Source organism: Seriola aureovittata, chromosome 9, assembly GCF_021018895.1.
Source record: "Seriola aureovittata isolate HTS-2021-v1 ecotype China chromosome 9, ASM2101889v1, whole genome shotgun sequence".
NCBI classification, from domain to species: domain Eukaryota; kingdom Metazoa; phylum Chordata; class Actinopteri; order Carangiformes; family Carangidae; genus Seriola; species Seriola aureovittata.
The window spans coordinates 10,268,957-10,283,043 of NC_079372.1; positions in this window are offsets into that span (position 1 = coordinate 10,268,957).

Consider the following 14,087-nt stretch of genomic DNA (forward strand, 5'->3'; position numbering starts at 1 on the left):
AAGCAAACACACCGATACACTTCTTTCATCTGTTTTTGTGGCTTTTTTTGAACTCTCAATCAGAAGGTGGACCTTAGGGAGGCATGCTAAGGACTGTTTGATTGTGTCTTTGTAGAGCAGAGTGCGAGCAGATATTTATGTCTGCCAAAGTGATCAATGGCAGAGGCAACATGATGGACTGACTTGATGAGCAACATGTGGATCCAAGATCTAATGTCAGTACAGCAACCCCCCCCGCACACACACACGCACATACACACACACACACACACACACACACACCTGCACACACGCACACACACGCATGCACATGTGCACACACACGCACACACTCATGCGCACACACACATGCACACACATGTGCACACACACGCACACACACACACACACACACACACACACACACACACACACACACACGCACCCGCACACACGCACACACACGCACACACTCATGCGCACACACACATGCACACACATGTGCACACACACGCACACACACACACACACACACACACACACACACACACACACACACACACACACATGCACACACACACACACAAATGTATCCCCAAAGATGGCACAGGCCGGGTGAGCAGAAGAATGACAGAAACAATCAGAGAGTCACAGATCCATGATCCATGTGGCTGCCATGAAAAGGCACCTATGGAACCAATCCAAATAGTGAAAATTAAACTCCACACAACTAGTATAACAAGTCCTACTCTGTCTCACCTGTCCTGAAATTCTACTTCATTTGATGAAAAAAGGCCAGATTAACAGTCTTACTTTTAAGGGCATCCATAAAGACATATATAGAGGAGAATTTGCATTATCCCATCGTCTTGTTCAGGGTGTCTCATGCTTGGAAAGACCACCTGGGTAGTAAGTTAAGTCACAGAGCAACCCCTCGTGGATATATGACTATCGCAGCAGGTGGTGATTCTCCCTGTTGGCCTATTCCTAGGAGACAGCAGAGGGGAAAGTCCTGTTTGCTCTGTCAGTTGTGGCGAAGCTGTAGCCAGAAAACAATACCCCACATTTTAATTTGTTGTCACTACGGAGAGAGATGCACCTGAGTCAGTACTAATAACATTGTTTTCATTATGTTAGGGTCAAGTGAAAGCACAATCCATGAGGTCACAACCATTGTTCTCCAGCTTCATCTTTGCTAATGAGGTTGTGTTCAGTTGAGGCTCGCTGCCATTTCCCTCCTCAGCTATTGTCATTCCATCTGAATTAGGACTGTATTATATCAGTCCGACATCAGACAAGTCTGTGGTCTCCTGGGATGACAACTCAGCCGTTGTTTACAGTAAAGAGCAGCACTGACAGGGTCGTCTGTTCTACCAACCTAATTGTCCGCAGGCGTGGATGAAGATACACTGTCTCTCTGCAATGTTTGGAGAGGTTGTAAAGGTCAGACTGCAAAGGGCTGATCTAAGGTCAGACAATCATGTTTTGTTATGATTGAACTCTTGTCACAGTATTATAAGATGCTGACCGAGTTGTGCAGTCTTGGAAGTCAAACCCAGGACAGATGAGCATTAATCAGAGGTGCTACACTGCTTTAACACAAGCCATTCTCTTATGAGTGGGGCATTATGTTTCGAATTAATGTTTTCCTGCAGAGCAGCTTCGCATGGTGCCATGATGGAGAAAAAATGTGTTTACCGAAAAGTTTATTTACTTTTTGTTGTCATTAGTGAATGGGTTTCTTTAAACCTGATATGTGACAAATGGAAAAATATAACAGTCTTGTGGCAATGGATATTATTTAACTCATGTAACTGACTCCCTTCTTTTTAAGGCTGGTGTTTTTCTATATTTTTCTTACTATTAACAAATCCAATGAAAACAATAGAACCAGCTTGTGCGTGGCTCTAAGTCCCATGCCCATCGGTTCCTATAGGCTAGAGATGTAAAAATGGCTGACACATTCAGTGGGATGGTGATTTAGTTGGAGTTTGGTTTCAGATATCCACATTGGATAAATCCTAATGATTCTGGCTGGTCTCCTGACTTTTCCTGTGGCACCATATTAAAGTTGATATTTGTGGTTTTTAGTGAAATTTACTGACAGCTATTGGATGGATTTCCTTAAACTTGGGCATTGAGGTTCCCCTCAGGATGAATTGCTATCACTTTGGTGACCCCACAACTTTTCATATAGCGCCACCATTAGGTAAAATCTTTAAATTTGTCTAATACGGTGATTTATTACTAAATACCTGCAATACTAATGATGTTGCCATCAGCATTAGCTAGTTTGTGTTTAGTGCTAACTAGCAAATGTCAGCAAGATAACACTCTAAACTATCATGATGAACATGCTAAACATATTATCAATTTCATTGTGAGCATGTGCTGATATTAGTATTCAGCTCTAAGCATTGATGTGCCCAAGTACAGCCTCAGATCTGACTTTTAAATATGAAGTTATGGCAAGCAGCGACTGATCTTAGCCTTTGTTGTTTGGTTAATCCATACAGTAACTAATTCAAGTGTGATTTTATGGGGGGTTATGTGTGGGAATATTTCTTGGCTGAACAGAGAAGCATCAGCTGAATCAGACAAGATGTTGTATGTGAAACATTTTTGTTGGTGGAGCTACAAAGGGATTTGGGAGAGCTAATACTCATCTGGAGCTCTAGTGCATATAGTTAGAGCAGCAGGACTGTATGAGATTGACTAATCCACCGTTTTAACATTTTAACAAAGGATCACATCACCCAGTGCTACAGTGTGTTTCACTGGTGTGTTCTTAATAGATTTTGGACATCAATGGAAATAAACGGCTTTGGCTACACAGGCCATTCTTAATACGATCAATTTATTGTTTGTTTTTGGTCTTTTCAAGGGATTTGTTGACAAGAAAAATGAACATCCTTATCTTTTAAGAATAAGCTGTTTGCTGCTTCCTGTTCTTAGAATTTTAACTAAACTGAACAATAGTGAATTGATTAATTCAGAGTCTTTGTTTAGTTGAATGAGATATGTTGTTGTTAGGGACAGGAAGTTAAGACTGGGAAGCTTGAAAAAGGTGGGACAGATGGGGTCTCATCGCATGTAAGTCAGCTGAATCACAAAATCACTTTACTTAGGCCCTTTGTTGCTGCTGAAACACCATTGAGCTGCTCAGAAAGTAAGCTGATTTCGGTAAAGAAAGGCCCTTTAAGAAAACATAATGGCGTGGTGATTGTTTGTGTAGGTGGCTTCCTCATTGTCCAGATCATGTGTTTCTACTGTTTACTACTGCAGCAACAGACACACAGCTTTCAACAGCCTTGCTCAAATAGCCTGCCCCCCCCACACACACACACAAGCACACACACACGCACACACACACACACAGACACAGACACACTGTTTCATGAGATTGATGTTATGAATGAGATAGGATTTTCTTTTTTTTTTTTTTGCCACAATACAGATTCTAGATAACACATGAATCAATTTGTTGTCTCTAACTGATGCTCAAAATGGGTCGATGGTGTCTTGTTTACTTGCAGCTGACCTATTCCCCTGTCTAAGTGAGATGCAGTTATTCCCATTTGGAAAAAAGTTCAAATGTCATGTTGAAAATAAATCCTGATTCTGTCAAAATAACCTTCTTTGGTATTCCTACCATGTTTTGCCTCCTTCATCATTTTTCCTGATGCTTCTAAAACGTAGGTATCGCCATTTATCCTCATTAATATCAGCCAGTCTGATCAATTGAAGTGAATAAGGCCTTCGAGCATAAGAAACAGGACAGTTGACTCGCTGCAATTCATGCGACTTAGCTTTCACAGATAATAGGTTTGTGATGAGGTCCAGTGCTCACAGAAGACTTCCAGCCTTTCACGGAGGCCACGCTCCACACACGTCCACTGAGATTGATTCTTGGTCTGCTGTCAAAACTTTGATGGGCTTCTGTTCAGAACCATTGGAGGGCTGAGTTGAGATGATAGTTATCAAAAAAAAAAAATGCACTTAGGTTTGTTTGACTGTAATTGGTTTCAGTGAAAGGGTGAAATGGAGAAATCAGTAAAACGAAAACTGAATCTATTCTACTTTATACTAGCCTCATTTTAGTGACTTTAGTTGGACTTAATTACATGACCTTTTAAAAAAATGTGTGTTGTAACATTGCTATCTTACCATGTCATGCCCCTGATCCACATGGTCTCCTCTCATGTTTACTGGTCTAACACTGAGGAAAGCTCTAGATTTCATGGCGTTATGTGACCAGTCTTAAGCCTCCTCCTGTCTCTGCTCCCTGTCAGACACCCGTGTCACTGTCCTGCTGCCCTGCCACCCTGCCAACTAAACGCCTGCCTGCTGCCACACTGACGGAGCTGAGAAACAGTGAGGCTGACAGTCAGGGTGACTCACCAGCCCCAAATGAGTTCTGTAAAGACACCCTTAACCTCTAAAAGTACAGTACGTACACGATCAACACCCCCAACACATCCAAAATAGGTACAATACCAAATTTGGAGACTAATGCTGCAGCAAGTTTGTATTATCCTACTAGTGATGTGCGATCTTGTAAGATTTTTTTTCAAACACCCAAACCAAACAAGCTCTGGGATATTATGCACTATTGCCATTCTTCTCTCATATGGTTTCTAATAAGGCAAGTTTATTTATTATTTTTTATACAGCTATAGCTTTTCAGTGCATAAATAATAAAATGTTTTTCAGTGCAGGCTACATGGATTTCCAATGCTCAAGAATAACTTTGTTAATTTGTTGCTGTTTGTTAAAATTGATTAAAAAATAATCCAACTCCTTGGACATCTCCCGTAATATATGTATGTATGTATATATATATATATATATATATATATATATATATATATCCTGAACAAACTGAGGGATTAAAAAAAAAATTTAGTTTTTCACCCTCAATATCTGATCACCACCAGTGTTAAATGTTAAACCAAAAACAGTCTCAGAAAGAAGGAATCAATTAATCCATATGTCAACATTTTAGACGATTCCCTAATGCACTACTGTCTTATACTATATCATTCATTTGAACTTGTGTATCCAGCCACTTGATAATATAAATCCATTATTGATTGTCTTTCACTTCCATTTTGGTCTCCACCAACTCCTCAGAAAAATATATCGCTCTCTAGCGACTTAATGCTCCACTGTGTTCATCAGCTGTTTGGTGCTAAAGAAGTAAATGAATAGGTTTTTAGAGCTCATCTGGAAAGGACACTATGAGAGCAGTGAGAGGGAACCAAAACAGTAAAGTTGTGGGTCTGGAAAACCAAAACATTGAAGCTCTGTAGCATCGAGGGAAACTGCAGATTTGAATGATAATTCTCTATGAGTTTGTCACTAGCAACCACTTTCACATTATACTTCATTTGATCCGTTGTCAGTTTTGTCCTAATGAATGTAAAGTTTGTATTTGACCTCTGAGTTGCATGTACTTGAAAACTGGTGCATTTTGTGACTGCAGGGAATTGTGTCAGGATCATTTGAGGCAGGCTTGATCAAACACACACAGGCAGGTCTGTTCACAGATCTCACAGCAGGTGCAGGTGTAACGGAGTGTTTTATATGAGCACATGTGCAGCTGGCCTCAGCACAGATACGGCTCTGCATGCTCACCATGAGAAACGCAGGCGGAATAAATGACATCTTGATTGTCTGCCTCCCTGATATATTTGAGATAGATTCCCTTAATAGATATTTGAAAGTGTTGATCCAAAACACACCTAATCATATCTAATCCTGTGTTTGAATCCGTGGTCATGTAGGGTTTTAAAGTCTGTTTCATGCATTTCAATTGGAGAATAGTTTTTCAGTCTCTTGGAGGCTTTAAGGTTTAGTTAGAGACTGGATGTGTTTATGAGTTGTACTACCAGGGAATCAAATCAAAATCCCAAGCATTTCCATCAAATTTAATGATATGATAATGACATATATCAATGTTGCATGTATTTATGTGCATCTAAGTGTTGCTGCTCCTGTATGCTGTCTTTGCTGTGGATGGAAATATGCCTTTAATTAACTTTTCTGCTCTTTGGTCTTATACAAGCCATAGGAGCAAGTTGTGTTTTGAAGCAGAGATGTAACATTCACACACACACATGCACACAGCATTTATCACCGATGAATTTGTGATGATCATCTATGTAAACGACAGAGCCGTTCAGTGATCGTGAGCTCAGCCTCTGCTACGGTGTTTGAAGAAGGTTTCCCTGTATACTACATGAGCAGTAATTGAGGGTCTTCATCGTTAGCATTTATGTAAGGTAAAGGCTCACATGTAACTAATAATTAACAGGGTTTCCTGACAGCAATTGCCGCCCACAGGGGAAGAGAAAGGCCAAGCAGGGTCTCGTATTGTTTGGAGGCAACAGTATGACATCTGCAGGAGAGAATTAAAAAGACAAATATAGCAAGGGGTTGTTTTTCTTTCTCTCTGTCTCTGTCTCTGTCTCTCTCTCTCTCTTTCTCTCTCTCTCGCTGTCCGTCTGTGTGTGTGTGTGATGGCTGCAGCGCTGTGTGCCGTAATAGAGAGGAGAGAGCATTAGGCACACTCAACACTGAGGCAGCAGGAACTTGCAGCAGAACTCCACAGAGTCCTCTCCATCTGTAATCAGTAGAGTGAGAGGGGAGTCACACCTTCTTTTTCCTCCACACAAACAATCCCTGTCTCTCTCCCACCTGCCTCCTTCATTATCACTTCTTTTCTTCCTTCCCCTTTTATGCTGCTACTTTAACGTTATTTTACATGTATACATATTCAATGCAGAGGAATATAGCTCCAAATACTGAGACACTTATTCAAAGAAATAAAGCCCTGTTAGCTGGTTACAGTCAGTGCTTACCTCTCCAGATGCACACATCTGCCTTCTGTGACATAATTCAAAAGTGGCTCCTGTGAGTAATGCCTCACTCCAACACAACTCCTCCCAAACTGTGTACTTCACATTTAACAATCGGCCTGTCCCTTTAAACTCCTCTCTGCGCTTCCCATCCCACCTCTGCTTTTCATCTAACTCTTCCCCACTTGCTGAGTCTTATATAACCAGAAATGGCCCTTAGTAATATTACCTGCTGTCTGTCCTCCTCGTCTCCCTCTGTCTCTCCATTCGTCCATTGGTATCAGCATGGTTTTCTGTTTTAGAGGATTCATCTCTGTGCCGATGGTCGTCCCTTGGCTCCCTTAAGGAGCCAGTTCATGAATAAATGAATAGAACTGGCAAATGATAGCCAGATTGCTCATTTCGATGCACAACATTATGTGTTTGTGTGTGCATGTGTGTGTGTATGTGTGTGTGTGTGTATGTGTGTGTGTGTATGTGTGTGTGTGTATGTGAGAGAGAGAGCGAGCGAGAGAGAGAGAGAGAGAGAGAGAGAAAGAGAGAGTGTGACTCTAATTTACTGGCTCCTGTTACTTGAACTACCTGAACTGTACCTATGAGAACTACCTCCAAGATATCACAATTTTGTGTCAAAGAAACATCTCAAAGCGTTTACCACCTGATCAAATGCTGATTTGCAATTAGATTGGGATGTGTAAATACTGAACCCATTATTTTCTTGTGTGCACTTTCTTTCCCGTCTTAATGTCCATTTCAACAAAAGTCTCAATCACTGCCACCTACAGTGTGTTTGTGTTTGTGTGTGTTTGTGTGTGTGTGTGTGCGTGTGCATGCGCGCGTGCCAGTGGCCTATGTCACTTCACTATATCCATGTCATGATCTGCCCCTCATGACCCTGCCTGCACTTTTTTTGATTTCCTGTTTTATTTTGAAATTACTTCTCTTTTGTGTCTGTTGGTTATGTTACTTCCTGTCCTTGTGTGTTTCTTGCTTTTTTGATTGCCTGCTCCACGCTGATTATTTTCACCTGTTCCCAATTACCCTTACCTTCCTTGTGTATTTAGTCTCTTGCTGTGTCTCAAATTACATACTAACAAACTCACTCTTGCTATTTTGACTGCATAAATGTGTTCACATTGACAAATGTGACAGCATGCAGTGCACTATAAGTACCCACACGGTGGAGTGTAAAACAATGGATGCCTCTCACCCTCAACCATCACCATCTTAGTGATGTAGCGGAAGGTGAGGGACCACCAACGTATTTTCAAACTTGTGGAAATGGTGGCCGGGGAAGGAGGACATACTATCACTGCAGATAGTGGCCTAATTTCCATGTGACATGACACAGCGGGCACATCCAGGAAAGTAAAATGTTCATTTTTATGTCACATACACAAAAGAGCTGTAGAAAATGTTGGCAGGTGACAATTGCAGTCAAATGTTGCGATCATCATTTCCCTGCCTTTAGTGATTTGCGACAACACTACCCTGTTGTAATTCATGCACTATGCCAGTGACTTTAAGTTGTGTACACAGTGTGCTTCATGTGAGTATATTGACTGAAGTATCTGATTTGAGACACAGCATCTGTGTTCCCCCCCACTCTGCGTCACTTTTGTTCCTGCTTTGTTCCTTTTCAAGTCATCATTCCTTCATGTTTTTTTCTAGCTCGTCAGTCTGCCAATAAGTTTTGAATATTCTCTGTTGATATTAGACTATCATCACCGCACCTCCATTCCTTAACGCGTGTTTGCATTTGGGTCGGGACACCACTGAACTGTGACAGTACCCTGGTCTCTAGGGCAAACTAGGCGGTTATGTTTTTACTTGTGTTTGTTTTGATTGTGGATTTGTTTGTCAGCACAATTACGCAAAAAGTAATGAACTGATTTGACATATTAATGGTGTTGAGATCTATGAATTTGTGCAATTGGTTGCAAATCCAGGTAATCTGGATCTGACAGACGAGTTAGTTTGGCCTTGGCAGAAGAATTAGTGTTGTTCTTATTTTTTACTCATTACAGTCCACACTCTTCCAAGGATCTCTCTAGGGGAGATTACATGTAACATAGTCCACAAGGATGCATTATGTCATTAACCAGATTTTCACAAATGCCTCATCAGTAAGCTTGGGCCGATAATTCGATAATATCAAATATTGCGATATTTCCTGCCATACGCAATATTTTTCATGATATCAGGGAAGTGTTTTCTGACCCTTATTTCGCTGCTTTGCTTACTGTACATTGTAGCTTGGGATGGGCCAAATAAAACTTTTAACTCCTGTTTGGTAGTATTAACTACAACATAAAATATAAATAGCTATTGAGATATTTTCGTCAAGACCAAAGTGGTTGACCATCAAAACAAACTTTCCATCTGTAGAGCTACATTTACCCAAGAGTTGAAAATGACAGACATCAAATCATTAACAAACTACCATAATGTTCATGCCTAATACATAAATGTAATCGTGTGTCTATGTGTCTTAATGAGGTTTACCACCACTAAGAATGATGGAGCAGCTAGAGGATGACTCAGGGAAGGTAGCTAGTATAACTACTCTTTAATTCAACATCCACCTGGCCACCCTTCAAAGATGGAGCAAAGCCAGAGGTGGGGCCCAAGCAGAATGCCAACTCTGCACTGCGGTGATGGATGGATCCAGATCGGCGTTCCTCTATTTCTGTATATCTTACAAGGTATGATAACATTTCTTACTTTGAGACTAGTTCTGTTTCTTCAGTCATATGACAGTATGATCTTGAATGTAGTTTTGGTAAATGTGCTGCTATGCAGTTGTAAAAGTTGCACCTGACCTGACTGTCTTCAAATCTCTCCTCGTTTATGTGAATCCTGGGATGACGAGACCAAACTGATAACCACTTGCACCGGGCAGCTTTGCCAGGACTGCCATTGTGATGTCTGTGTAGCCACATGTCACAGAAATGACAGCGTATGACTTTGTCTCCAGGGATACTAAAAGTAAAACCAAGAATATGAGGTGTGTTCTGTAGAAATTTGCTATCGATCTGTCATTAAACAAACAAACACACACTCTAAAACATACAAAGCACACAACTGCTGACTGGTGGAGCCGCCTACTCTCTTTCTCGTTAATTGACTGAGTATTAAGGTACCGAATGGTGCGGTTGCTTGGCTGCTGTCACTGAGAAGGTCAGAGCTGTCACATGTAAATCGTTTGTTTGTACCCACACATGCATGTATTTGCTATGGTGTGCCTCTTTTATATGCTTATGTGTGTATACAAGAAATGCTCAGCTTAACTAATAAGAACTGACAAGCTCTGCATGTAAAGAGAAAACTAGTGAGCTCTACGATCCTCCTACTGCACTGAGATTGGCTTTGAATAAATCTGAACAAATTAAGTTCTCCAAGAAGATATTCACCTGCTGCGAAGCCTTTTCTGTTGAAACTGAGAGTCAACAAGCAATCTAGTGTAAAGTAAATTTTACATTTTATAATCCTTAGGAGAAATTTGTATTGTATTGTTCATGCAGATTTAAGTAGTAGGATAGCAGTAGTGGCAGTAACAGTATAAGTAGCAGTGGTCATTGTGGTAATCCTCATGGTGAATATCTGAATAAAGGTGTGAGGACACTGTTGGGATGTCCGCAGAAAAGCCTTCCCTGTATATGTGGCTTTTAATTGCTCACACCATTATGTCCTAAAAGGACTTGAGAGACTTCAGCCAAGAACTTTAACAAGACAGAATGTGGCTGAAACCCAAAGTGGCATGTCCTATTAGCACAACATAAAGAGAGTAGGGGAACCTCAGTGTGTCACTGACACAGACTGAAGCACATTAGGTAAGGTGCTCTGTCGCCTGGGCAATCACTGAAAACTGTAAAGGGGATGCAGAGCAGGGATTATCCGACTTCCTGCTCATTTCTCACTGTTTGACTGACACATTTACACTCTGTTGTATCAGTGGATAATTTAAATCAGCTAAATTACAAATAAGTTCACACTAGCTTTGTGTTATTTACTGATAGTGCACACCTGCTGATTTTGGAATATCAAAACCGAACAGTGGAAAATAACAAAGTTGAAATTCTTAAGAGGTAAAAGCAGACGACTTCTGTAGGAAAATTTGTAGTGTCTATAAAAAGAAACTTCTGTTTTTTTTTCACATTTTGCCCTGTTGAAACAGGCTTGTAGTGTTACTAAGAGGCCTCCTTTCTTAGCTGCCTGTGGGTGTGTCTATTCGGTTTTCCTCTCTCCTTCGTGTCACACATTAAATAAAATCAAGATCTTCCAACAGGCATTTTAGACTCAGTATGTCTGTAAATTTATGGCAATTTAATCCTTGAAGCGGGCTTTCAGGTTACACCCACATAGTTAAGCGACAGTTACCCCAAATACAGTGTAGTGTATAATCCCAGTCTGATCTGTGATTTGATGTCTGGTAATAAGGAGCTCATACTGTCCTTGTGTTTGTGTGTGTCAGATTAGAAGAGACTTCTTCAGATGAGGTTTCAGCTTCAGCTGTTGCTACCTCATCCTTCATTAAAAGTTAAGTTAAATCTTACCATTTTGCTTGCAAATCTATCAGCCCAACTTTCTGAGTAGAATACTCTCTGTGTCTTGATTTTGGACCAAAGCGAAGACATGGCTCTTTTCTTTAGTTCTCTCTATTGATTATCTAATCCATACATTTAGAATTTGGCACGTAATCCAATGTAGTGACTGTACCTTGGCAACAATTTGAATCATCCATTTGAATTGACACACAAGATGCCATATGGATTACCTCTGTTCTTCTACAGTCGCTCTCATTACATTATCTCAGATCAATAAGACACATCACTGCTCACTGTAACGCACAACAGCAATTCTGGTATTTGCTTTGCACTTAAGGGGTTAAAAGCCACTTAAAACCAGTTGGGTAGGCGCCATGCGATTATACCAATATTAACAATAATATACATATTTTTGTCAAAAGAAAAGCATGAGTGAACTTTATGCAACACCCACAGAAACAAGGATGCTGTTATTTCTCCCAGTGGCTTTTAAAGGGAAACTGCTGCATCTTGTTCAGTAGTTTCCGCATCCTGTGTTAAAAGTGACTGTTTTGGTTAGTTTGTTGCTTATCTCATGCAGTTATAGATTCTTCAGAGACTACAGGACTCGTTAATGGAAATCCCCCTTGTCTAACTTGAGGTATGATATAGCTCATTCCATGACTCACACTAAATTGTGAAGTATTTGTATCGCAGCCCACCACTATTCCCTGATAATGAAGACACCTATAAGAGCTGGTGGCTGTAAATCAGGTTCAAAGAAAAGCAATTAGGACTCATCCTCACAGTATTTCTCAAAATATCTCAGCAGCCTCTTCTCTTCTATTCCATGACTATCAATGACTTTACATCTACCCATTATTATGTGCCTCGAATTGAAATTGATCATTCAGAAAAGCTCCTGATACCTCTCTAAAACACTGCAGAGAATTCACTTTCTATTTACTGTAAATTGGCATCAATCAAAATTTAAATGTTGTGTTAAATGCTTGTATGGATTTTTTTTTCTAAAAAAAGAAAAAAAATAGGCAGACATATTGTATAAAAATTATCATGTAAAGCAGAGAGTGACTTGTGCAACCAAGGGAGTTTATGACAAACAGCCATTTACAGTATATAGATTGTACAGCTACAGGGCGGTAGATACTGAATCATGCTGTTTTTTTGTAATATAAGCTAATAATTCAAGAGTAACAATTAGGAGGGTAATCCTTTTATAGAAGAATACTTCATTTAATCTGTTGTGTTCACCAGTAAAGCAAAAGTAGCTCTGTGAAGATGTACTTAATGCACCTAAAGGCAACATGGTGCCTTGAGATAAAAGCTAACATGCTCACAGTGACAGTGCTAGCATGCTGATGTTTAACAGGTACAGTGTTTATCATGTTTGATGTACCATGTCACCTTCTATAACAAATTTTGTGACAATCTATTCAATATCATATCATCATCAAAGTTAGTATGCTTCATCCTCTGGGGAACATGAATATCTGAACAAAAGTCCCATCCGATTGCTGTCATTTCAGTCTGGACTAAAGTGGTGAGCCCACAGACAGACCAACAAACACACAGACCTTGCCATCCATTAAAATGCCATGATGCTGGGACCAACTGAAAAACATTTGAATTCAGACATCAAAGAAAAGCATGTCCTGTACCCATGATGGCCCTGGCAAAACTCATAGCTGTTAAAAAGGGATTGAAAATTAGTCAAAATAGTCCCATAATTGCCACGGTAACATGTTTCTGAAGGTAATTTTGGCAATTCTGGACAGCTGTAGTCCACATTGTAGACCTGATGGTATACAACAGAAATATTTGGAACGTCTTCCCTGGTGTTTTAGCCATAACAGCTGTCAGCCCTGCTGGCAAGCCCTTCCCTCTAAATGCTAATCCAAAACTAGAAATGGCAATTAGTTCTATTAGGATGCTGATCACTGTGGCGATGCAGAAACACTGAGGAGGAGGCAGAGGGGTCCTGACCTTATCAAAGACTGAGGTGCAGTGGGCAAGCTCAGAATATAGAGTGAATTTGTGCTTTTTCTTTGAGTTGCTCCCCAGACATGATGTCTCTGATATACCTCTAGTATATCCTGAAAACTGACAGCAAAGCAAATGGACGTCCTGTCATTCATAGAATAGAGCTCATTAAATTTCACGTTGAAAGGAGAAGCCGGAGTATCTCCCACTCTGCATGAACAAGTGCAGCTCTGGCAGGATTATTCTTAAAGACACGAGGCTTGAAAAACTCACTTTCCCTTAAGCTTGGTTTAACATAACAATGCTGGAGGCACGAGAGACTTATAACAAGACACGCTGCACTTTTGCTTTGCACTATCAGCAACAGAAGTTTGGAGCTCGAGAGGGAGAACAATATCTAACATGTAAAAAGGAGTTCGTATAATGATGTCATGAGGTCAGACGCAGACCAACGCAATACACAGTCAAAGATGGAGCCATATCTCCTTAAGTGTGACCTATGTATGATAGAAGAGGAAGATCCGGTCCCTCAGTCCCCAGGCTTTCCCATGTTGGCTCCCCAGCTGTGCCCTCACCATGCTGGGGATCGATCTCTGTCCGCCTGCCTCGGCTCCCATGCTTCGGACTCTTCATTAGGCCCCGCCTGCTGGAGTGGATGCTCTAATTGGCGAGGGCCACTGAGAGCCAGCATCCTCGTCTGCCGCGCTCTAAAGGGAAAGGG